Genomic DNA, 9,856 nt, shown 5'->3' with positions numbered 1-9,856 from the left:
GGCCGGTCAGGCAGGGGCCGAGGACGGTGACGGGCGGGGAGGAGCGTGTCAGGCAGGGGCCGAGGACGGTGACAGGCCGGGCGGGAAGGAGCCGGTCAGGCAGGGGCCCAGGACAGCGACGGGCCTGGCCGGGGAGGAGCTGAGTCAGGCAGTGGCCCGGGTGGTGGGCCGGGCGGGAAGGAGCCGGTCAGGCAGGGGCAGGGGCCGAGGACAGTGACGGGCCTGGCGGGGGAGGAGCGCGTCAGGCAGGGGCAGAGGAGTCGGGCTGGGTAAGGGGTAGGGTGACAGTTAGGGCACAATTCACAATCGCAAAGATGTGGAAGCGACCCGAGTGCCCATCCATCCAGGAGTGCATTAATAACATGTGGCGCGTGGACACCACGGAGTGCTACTCGGCTGTGAGGAGCAGCGGTGAGAGGGCGCCTCTCGTGCTCTCCTGCCCAGAGCTGGAACCCGTTCCAGTAGGCCAGGTATCCCAAGAACGGACACACGAGCACCGCGTGCGCGCGCTCACCGGCAAATTGGTAGGAACGGATGGACACCTAAGTGGACACAGAGGAATCACCTTCATCGGGTGGGTGTCGGGCGGGCGTGGGGAGGGGGTGGGCATACACATCCATTAGGGAGGGGGTGGGTGCGCACCGACTGGGGGATGGGCGCACTTGAAGCTCTGCCCCGAGGGGGGAGGCGGGGAAAGAGCAATGCACCCGACCTGAACATTGGTACCCCCACAATCCGCTGGGAGAAAATGAGAAATAAATAAGGAAACAGGGGGGAGGGGGGCACGGGCAACACATGTCACCTCAATACTTGTACTCCCATCATCTGCTTGAAAAGAGAGAGAGAAGAAAATGCAATATAGAGATAAGAGACACTTTCTAAGAAAATGAATCCGAAAAGAAAAGTAAAAGGAGGCCTGTCGAGCAGGTCTGGGTGTGACTCCGGATCCCCCAACCTCCAGTGCCACCACCAGAGATTCCTACGTGTAGCCCACAGAACCCCAAAAGCAACGGGACGAGTTCTGCTGACATACTCGCTCAAAATGACATCCTGGAATCCTTCCGGAGCTCCCTCCCCTCTCAGACTCTCGAGTTTTCCTCCAGCGTGTCGGTTCCCACAGACCAGACCTTTGGTCTGAGACCTGACAGTCCAGATGCCACGCATGCTGCCAGATGCCACGCATGCTGCCGCGTGGCGGCGGTGTCGCAGCTTGGGACAAGAAGGAGGCCCAACGGTGCGGGCTGGGGCGGCAGGCAGGCACCGCGGCGGGCGCTGAGGGTGGGGGTGATAAAGCCTACGGCACCCCCGGGATGCCCAGGCGGTCTCCCATCCAAGTACTAGCCAGGCCCGACGCTGCTTAGCTTCGGAGATCAGACGAGACGGGGCGCGTTCGGGGTGGTGTGGCCCTAGACGGCGGAGGGCGCCCCTGCCCCGCTCAAGAAGCCAGCCTCACCGCGCTTCCCCGCGATAGCGCTGACCCGACTGAGGTGAGGGACGGGGCGGGGTGGGGTGGGGTGGGGTGGGGGGCTGTCCACACACACACACACACACACACACACACACACACACGCACACACACGATGCGCCTCCACGGCTGGACCTGCCAAGGTGGAAACCTTCCAGCCCCCCTCCTCTCCTCACCTCGCCTCCTTCACCTACCCGCCCCCACCCCCAGGGCGCCGCTGCTGACTGCGCACGCGCGCTCACCCTTTGACCCCAGCCAGGGGCCGCCCTCCCGCACAACCCCTTTCAGCTGCGCCCCCCGCCCTGTGGGTGGGCGGGCTGCCGCCTATTCCCCAGGGCCAGGGCTGGGGCACAGCGCATGGGGGAGGGGAGCGAGTGTAGGGGCGTCTCTCGGGATGTGTCCCATGGCTGCGGTGGGGCGAGGTGGTTTGGGGGGCGCTGAAGAGATCAGTCCCCTCCATCTCCCACCTCTGGAAAACCCCCAAGCCCTTGGAGAACTGCCGGCACCGCTACCGTGGTTGCCGGGACCCTGCTCTGTGTCCTCCTGTGGCCCAGTCCAAGGGGCCTGGGCCTGGCCCGGGGCTGGATTGGACCCCAACCACCCTCGGGTGTGGGCTTGCTAAAAGTCGGCGATTAGACATTCGATTCGAGCTTCCTTGAGGTCATTTCACTAATGAATGCACCGAAAAGAGTTTCCTAATCCATCTGTGAGGGTGGCAACTGAAAGAGAATTTGGAAGCTGACAGAATAGGCGAGGAAAGGCATAGGAGATTTCCACACCCAGCAAGGAAGCCTTTCCCGAAATGGAAGAAAGAAACGAGCAAACAGAAACACGGGTAGCCCGCCCGGATCAGAGTCTGCTCCTTAGAGAAAGTACCCTGACCAGGTTCACCCGTGGGTGGGTGGCGAGCCAGTGGCATTCGGAAGAGCGAGGCCCGCAGTCTGTGCAGAAGACACCTGCACTCGGGTGTGTGTGGCGGCACAATTCCCAAGCAGCTCCAAATGGTAATCCAAAGAGAAGCCAGGGAGTTCCCAACGCCCCAGGTGTCCTCAGCCCACGACTGGCTGCAGTGGGAATGCGAAGCCCGGCGGCTCCTTGTCTCAGAGCGGGACAACCAGGGGGTGTGATGTACACCCCGGGGTTCCCAGGAGGATCCGGCTGAAGCTGGGACTTGGCCTGAAAATGTCCCCTCGCATGGGCACCCCCTTCCGCTTCCGGCTCCTCTACTCCTGGTGCCCCTCCATCCAGGGGCCAGACTTTAAGAAGTCACCCGCAGGAGAATCCTGGTCCCAAAGGAGCCTTCTGGGGGACCCGTGCTGAGAGAGGTTGTGGGCATGGCCCGCTGGGGCTCTGCCCGACCCAGGGCTGGGAGACGCAACCTCCCAGCTCCGGGTCCCTGCAGGAAGCCTTGGCAAGAACAGGGCCAGTCCTCCAAAGGCCCAGGTGCGGGGAGCCCAGGCCAGGCAGCCTGTGGAAGAAGCCACATGCCGTGCCACCCCGGGAACACGACTGCAGGTCTCGCGGCCCCTCCCACCTCCTCCCCGACATGGCGCAGGGCTCAGAGACACCTCGGACGCTGCTACCAAAATCCAAAGGGCATCGGTTGCTCCTCCAAAGCCCCCGAGCAGACCGCGTTGTCCAGCCAGCCCCTGGGCCTCCCTGGGGTGCCCAGCACAAAAGTGCAGACAACCACCGGACTCGCAATATCAGTTGGAGGATGTTTCTGCCACTCTAAGGACCCGCAGGCCAGCTGGGCCGTCAGGCAGGACAGAGAGCCCCGGAATCCGACGTGGAGAGCTGCGTGGACGTCCCCATCAGGAGGCGGTCCCCACCTCCGCGGCTCTCCCCTTGCGGGGAGCGGCAGCCCCAGGGCCTCAGGGAAGACACCAGGCTGGGCCCCCGCGGCACAGCGGGGGCACGTCCCCGGCAGGCGACTTAGCCATGCCTGTGCCAGACTGCTGCGGCCGCCCTGCTGCCGGGTTCCTGGAGGGCTTCCTGGAATCAGCGTCCACACCAAGCCCCTGGAAGGCCCAGGCGACGGAGGGGCCGGTCAGGCAGGGGCCGAGGACGGTGACGGGCGGGGAGGAGCGTGTCAGGCAGGGGCCGAGGATGGTGACAGGCCGGGCGGGAAGGAGCCGGTCAGGCAGGGGCCCAGGACAGCGACGGGCCTGGCCGGGGAGGAGCTGAGTCAGGCAGTGGCCCGGGTGGTGGGCCGGGCGGGAAGGAGCCGGTCAGGCAGGGGCAGGGGCCGAGGACAGTGACGGGCCTGGCGGGGGAGGAGCGCGTCAGGCAGGGGCAGAGGAGTCGGGCTGGGTAAGGGGTAGGGTGACAGTTAGGGCACAATTCACAATCGCAAAGATGTGGAAGCGACCCGAGTGCCCATCCATCCAGGAGTGCATTAATAACATGTGGCGCGTGGACACCACGGAGTGCTACTCGGCTGTGAGGAGCAGCGGTGAGAGGGCGCCTCTCGTGCTCTCCTGCCCAGAGCTGGAACCCGTTCCAGTAGGCCAGGTATCCCAAGCATGGACACAGGAGCACCGCGTGCGCGCGCTCACCGGCAAATTGGTAGGAACGGATGGACATCTAAGTGGACACAGAGGAATCACCTTCATCGGGTGGGTGTCGGGCGGGCGTGGGGAGGGGGTGGGCATACACATCCATTAGGGAGGGGGTGGGTGCGCACCGACTGGGGGATGGGCGCACTTGAAGCTCTGCCCCGAGGGGGGAGGCGGGGAAAGAGCAATGCACCCGACCTGAACATTGGTACCCCCACAATCCGCTGGGAGAAAATGAGAAATAAATAAGGAAACAGGGGGGAGGGGGGCACGGGCAACACATGTCACCTCAATACTTGTACTCCCATCATCTGCTTGAAAAGAGAGAGAGAAGAAAATGCAATATAGAGATAAGAGACACTTTCTAAGAAAATGAATCCGAAAAGAAAAGTAAAAGGAGGCCTGTCGAGCAGGTCTGGGTGTGACTCCGGATCCCCCAACCTCCAGTGCCACCACCAGAGATTCCTACGTGTAGCCCACAGAACCCCAAAAGCAACGGGACGAGTTCTGCTGACATACTCGCTCAAAATGACATCCTGGAATCCTTCCGGAGCTCCCTCCCCTCTCAGACTCTCGAGTTTTCCTCCAGCGTGTCGGTTCCCACAGACCAGACCTTTGGTCTGAGACCTGACAGTCCAGATGCCACGCATGCTGCCAGATGCCACGCATGCTGCCGCGTGGCGGCGGTGTCGCAGCTTGGGACAAGAAGGAGGCCCAACGGTGCGGGCTGGGGCGGCAGGCAGGCACCGCGGCGGGCGCTGAGGGTGGGGGTGATAAAGCCTACGGCACCCCCGGGATGCCCAGGCGGTCTCCCATCCAAGTACTAGCCAGGCCCGACGCTGCTTAGCTTCGGAGATCAGACGAGACGGGGCGCGTTCGGGGTGGTGTGGCCCTAGACGGCGGAGGGCGCCCCTGCCCCGCTCAAGAAGCCAGCCTCACCGCGCTTCCCCGCGATAGCGCTGACCCGACTGAGGTGAGGGACGGGGCGGGGTGGGGTGGGGTGGGGTGGGGGGCTGTCCACACACACACACACACACACACACACACACACACACACACACGCACACACACGATGCGCCTCCACGGCTGGACCTGCCAAGGTGGAAACCTTCCAGCCCCCCTCCTCTCCTCACCTCGCCTCCTTCACCTACCCGCCCCCACCCCCAGGGCGCCGCTGCTGACTGCGCACGCGCGCTCACCCTTTGACCCCAGCCAGGGGCCGCCCTCCCGCACAACCCCTTTCAGCTGCGCCCCCCGCCCTGTGGGTGGGCGGGCTGCCGCCTATTCCCCAGGGCCAGGGCTGGGGCACAGCGCATGGGGGAGGGGAGCGAGTGTAGGGGCGTCTCTCGGGATGTGTCCCATGGCTGCGGTGGGGCGAGGTGGTTTGGGGGGCGCTGAAGAGATCAGTCCCCTCCATCTCCCACCTCTGGAAAACCCCCAAGCCCTTGGAGAACTGCCGGCACCGCTACCGTGGTTGCCGGGACCCTGCTCTGTGTCCTCCTGTGGCCCAGTCCAAGGGGCCTGGGCCTGGCCCGGGGCTGGATTGGACCCCAACCACCCTCGGGTGTGGGCTTGCTAAAAGTCGGCGATTAGACATTCGATTCGAGCTTCCTTGAGGTCATTTCACTAATGAATGCACCGAAAAGAGTTTCCTAATCCATCTGTGAGGGTGGCAACTGAAAGAGAATTTGGAAGCTGACAGAATAGGCGAGGAAAGGCATAGGAGATTTCCACACCCAGCAAGGAAGCCTTTCCCGAAATGGAAGAAAGAAACGAGCAAACAGAAACACGGGTAGCCCGCCCAGATCAGAGTCTGCTCCTTAGAGAAAGTACCCTGACCAGGTTCACCCGTGGGTGGGTGGCGAGCCAGTGGCATTCGGAAGAGCGAGGCCCGCAGTCTGTGCAGAAGACACCTGCACTCGGGTGTGTGTGGCGGCACAATTCCCAAGCAGCTCCAAATGGTAATCCAAAGAGAAGCCAGGGAGTTCCCAACGCCCCAGGTGTCCTCAGCCCACGACTGGCTGCAGTGGGAATGCAAAGCCCGGCGGCTCCTTGTCTCAGAGCGGGACAACCAGGGGGTGTGATGTACACCCCGGGGTTCCCAGGAGGATCCGGCTGAAGCTGGGACTTGGCCTGAAAATGTCCCCTCGCATGGGCACCCCCTTCCGCTTCCGGCTCCTCTACTCCTGGTGCCCCTCCATCCAGGGGCCAGACTTTAAGAAGTCACCCGCAGGAGAATCCTGGTCCCAAAGGAGCCTTCTGGGGGACCCGTGCTGAGAGAGGTTGTGGGCATGGCCCGCTGGGGCTCTGCCCGACCCAGGGCTGGGAGACGCAACCTCCCAGCTCCGGGTCCCTGCAGGAAGCCTTGGCAAGAACAGGGCCAGTCCTCCAAAGGCCCAGGTGCGGGGAGCCCAGGCCAGGCAGCCTGTGGAAGAAGCCACATGCCGTGCCACCCCGGGAACACGACTGCAGGTCTCGCGGCCCCTCCCACCTCCTCCCCGACATGGCGCAGGGCTCAGAGACACCTCGGACGCTGCTACCAAAATCCAAAGGGCATCGGTTGCTCCTCCAAAGCCCCCGAGCAGACCGCGTTGTCCAGCCAGCCCCTGGGCCTCCCTGGGGTGCCCAGCACAAAAGTGCAGACAACCACCGGACTCGCAATATCAGTTGGAGGATGTTTCTGCCACTCTAAGGACCCGCAGGCCAGCTGGGCCGTCAGGCAGGACAGAGAGCCCCGGAATCCGACGTGGAGAGCTGCGTGGACGTCCCCATCAGGAGGCGGTCCCCACCTCCGCGGCTCTCCCCTTGCGGGGAGCGGCAGCCCCAGGGCCTCAGGGAAGACACCAGGCTGGGCCCCCGCGGCACAGCGGGGGCACGTCCCCGGCAGGCGACTTAGCCATGCCTGTGCCAGACTGCTGCGGCCGCCCTGCTGCCGGGTTCCTGGAGGGCTTCCTGGAATCAGCGTCCACACCAAGCCCCTGGAAGGCCCAGGCGACGGAGGGGCCGGTCAGGCAGGGGCCGAGGACGGTGACGGGCGGGGAGGAGCGTGTCAGGCAGGGGCCGAGGACGGTGACAGGCCGGGCGGGAAGGAGCCGGTCAGGCAGGGGCCCAGGACAGCGACGGGCCTGGCCGGGGAGGAGCTGAGTCAGGCAGTGGCCCGGGTGGTGGGCCGGGCGGGAAGGAGCCGGTCAGGCAGGGGCAGGGGCCGAGGACAGTGACGGGCCTGGCGGGGGAGGAGCGCGTCAGGCAGGGGCAGAGGAGTCGGGCTGGGTAAGGGGTAGGGTGACAGGGCACAATTCACAATCGCAAAGATGTGGAAGCGACCCGAGTGCCCATCCATCCAGGAGTGCATTAATAACATGTGGCGCGTGGACACCACGGAGTGCTACTCGGCTGTGAGGAGCAGCGGTGAGAGGGCGCCTCTCGTGCTCTCCTGCCCAGAGCTGGAACCCGTTCCAGTAGGCCAGGTATCCCAAGCATGGACACAGGAGCACCGCGTGCGCGCGCTCACCGGCAAATTGGTAGGAACGGATGGACACCTAAGTGGACACAGAGGAATCACCTTCATCGGGTGGGTGTCGGGCGGGCGTGGGGAGGGGGTGGGCATACACATCCATTAGGGAGGGGGTGGGTGCGCACCGACTGGGGGATGGGCGCACTTGAAGCTCTGCCCCGAGGGGGGAGGCGGGGAAAGAGCAATGCACCCGACCTGAACATTGGTACCCCCACAATCCGCTGGGAGAAAATGAGAAATAAATAAGGAAACAGGGGGGAGGGGGGCACGGGCAACACATGTCACCTCAATACTTGTACTCCCATCATCTGCTTGAAAAGAGAGAGAGAAGAAAATGCAATATAGAGATAAGAGACACTTTCTAAGAAAATGAATCCGAAAAGAAAAGTAAAAGGAGGCCTGTCGAGCAGGTCTGGGTGTGACTCCGGATCCCCCAACCTCCAGTGCCACCACCAGAGATTCCTACGTGTAGCCCACAGAACCCCAAAAGCAACGGGACGAGTTCTGCTGACATACTCGCTCAAAATGACATCCTGGAATCCTTCCGGAGCTCCCTCCCCTCTCAGACTCTCGAGTTTTCCTCCAGCGTGTCGGTTCCCACAGACCAGACCTTTGGTCTGAGACCTGACAGTCCAGATGCCACGCATGCTGCCAGATGCCACGCATGCTGCCGCGTGGCGGCGGTGTCGCAGCTTGGGACAAGAAGGAGGCCCAACGGTGCGGGCTGGGGCGGCAGGCACCGCGGCGGGCGCTGAGGGTGGGGGTGATAAAGCCTACGGCACCCCCCGGGATGCCCAGGCGGTCTCCCATCCAAGTACTAGCCAGGCCCGACGCTGCTTAGCTTCGGAGATCAGACGAGACGGGGCGCGTTCGGGGTGGTGTGGCCCTAGACGGCGGAGGGCGCCCCTGCCCCGCTCAAGAAGCCAGCCTCACCGCGCTTCCCCGCGATAGCGCTGACCCGACTGAGGTGAGGGACGGGGCGGGGTGGGGTGGGATGGGGTGGGGGGCTGTCCACACACACACACACACACACACACACACACACACACGCACACACACGATGCGCCTCCACGGCTGGACCTGCCAAGGTGGAAACCTTCCAGCCCCCCTCCTCTCCTCACCTCGCCTCCTTCACCTACCCGCCCCCACCCCCAGGGCGCCGCTGCTGACTGCGCACGCGCGCTCACCCTTTGACCCCAGCCAGGGGCCGCCCTCCCGCACAACCCCTTTCAGCTGCGCCCCCCGCCCTGTGGGTGGGCGGGCTGCCGCCTATTCCCCAGGGCCAGGGCTGGGGCACAGCGCATGGGGGAGGGGAGCGAGTGTAGGGGCGTCTCTCGGGATGTGTCCCATGGCTGCGGTGGGGCGAGGTGGTTTGGGGGGCGCTGAAGAGATCAGTCCCCTCCATCTCCCACCTCTGGAAAACCCCCAAGCCCTTGGAGAACTGCCGGCACCGCTACCGTGGTTGCCGGGACCCTGCTCTGTGTCCTCCTGTGGCCCAGTCCAAGGGGCCTGGGCCTGGCCCGGGGCTGGATTGGACCCCAACCACCCTCGGGTGTGGGCTTGCTAAAAGTCGGCGATTAGACATTCGATTCGAGCTTCCTTGAGGTCATTTCACTAATGAATGCACCGAAAAGAGTTTCCTAATCCATCTGTGAGGGTGGCAACTGAAAGAGAATTTGGAAGCTGACAGAATAGGCGAGGAAAGGCATAGGAGATTTCCACACCCAGCAAGGAAGCCTTTCCCGAAATGGAAGAAAGAAACGAGCAAACAGAAACACGGGTAGCCCGCCCGGATCAGAGTCTGCTCCTTAGAGAAAGTACCCTGACCAGGTTCACCCGTGGGTGGGTGGCGAGCCAGTGGCATTCGGAAGAGCGAGGCCCGCAGTCTGTGCAGAAGACACCTGCACTCGGGTGTGTGTGGCGGCACAATTCCCAAGCAGCTCCAAATGGTAATCCAAAGAGAAGCCAGGGAGTTCCCAACGCCCCAGGTGTCCTCAGCCCACGACTGGCTGCAGTGGGAATGCGAAGCCCGGCGGCTCCTTGTCTCAGAGCGGGACAACCAGGGGGTGTGATGTACACCCCGGGGTTCCCAGGAGGATCCGGCTGAAGCTGGGACTTGGCCTGAAAATGTCCCCTCGCATGGGCACCCCCTTCCGCTTCCGGCTCCTCTACTCCTGGTGCCCCTCCATCCAGGGGCCAGACTTTAAGAAGTCACCCGCAGGAGAATCCTGGTCCCAAAGGAGCCTTCTGGGGGACCCGTGCTGAGAGAGGTTGTGGGCATGGCCCGCTGGGGCTCTGCCCGACCCAGGGCTGGGAGAC

At 63.7% G+C, this 9,856-nt stretch overlaps 2 pseudogenes; both read right to left on the bottom strand.

Annotated features, from left to right (window-relative positions):
- Positions 1–1,291: 1,291 nt before the first annotated feature.
- On the bottom strand, positions 1,292–1,412 carry LOC142864268 (uncharacterized; annotated as a pseudogene).
- A 3,388-nt stretch (positions 1,413–4,800) lies between these two features.
- Positions 4,801–4,921, bottom strand: LOC142864267 (uncharacterized; annotated as a pseudogene).
- Positions 4,922–9,856: the final 4,935 nt, after the last annotated feature.

Source organism: Microcebus murinus, chromosome 24 (genome assembly GCF_040939455.1).
Source record: "Microcebus murinus isolate Inina chromosome 24, M.murinus_Inina_mat1.0, whole genome shotgun sequence".
Taxonomy (NCBI): domain Eukaryota; kingdom Metazoa; phylum Chordata; class Mammalia; order Primates; family Cheirogaleidae; genus Microcebus; species Microcebus murinus.
The sequence above is the reverse complement of the archived record's forward strand: the minus strand, read 5'-3'. Positions and strand labels throughout refer to the sequence as shown.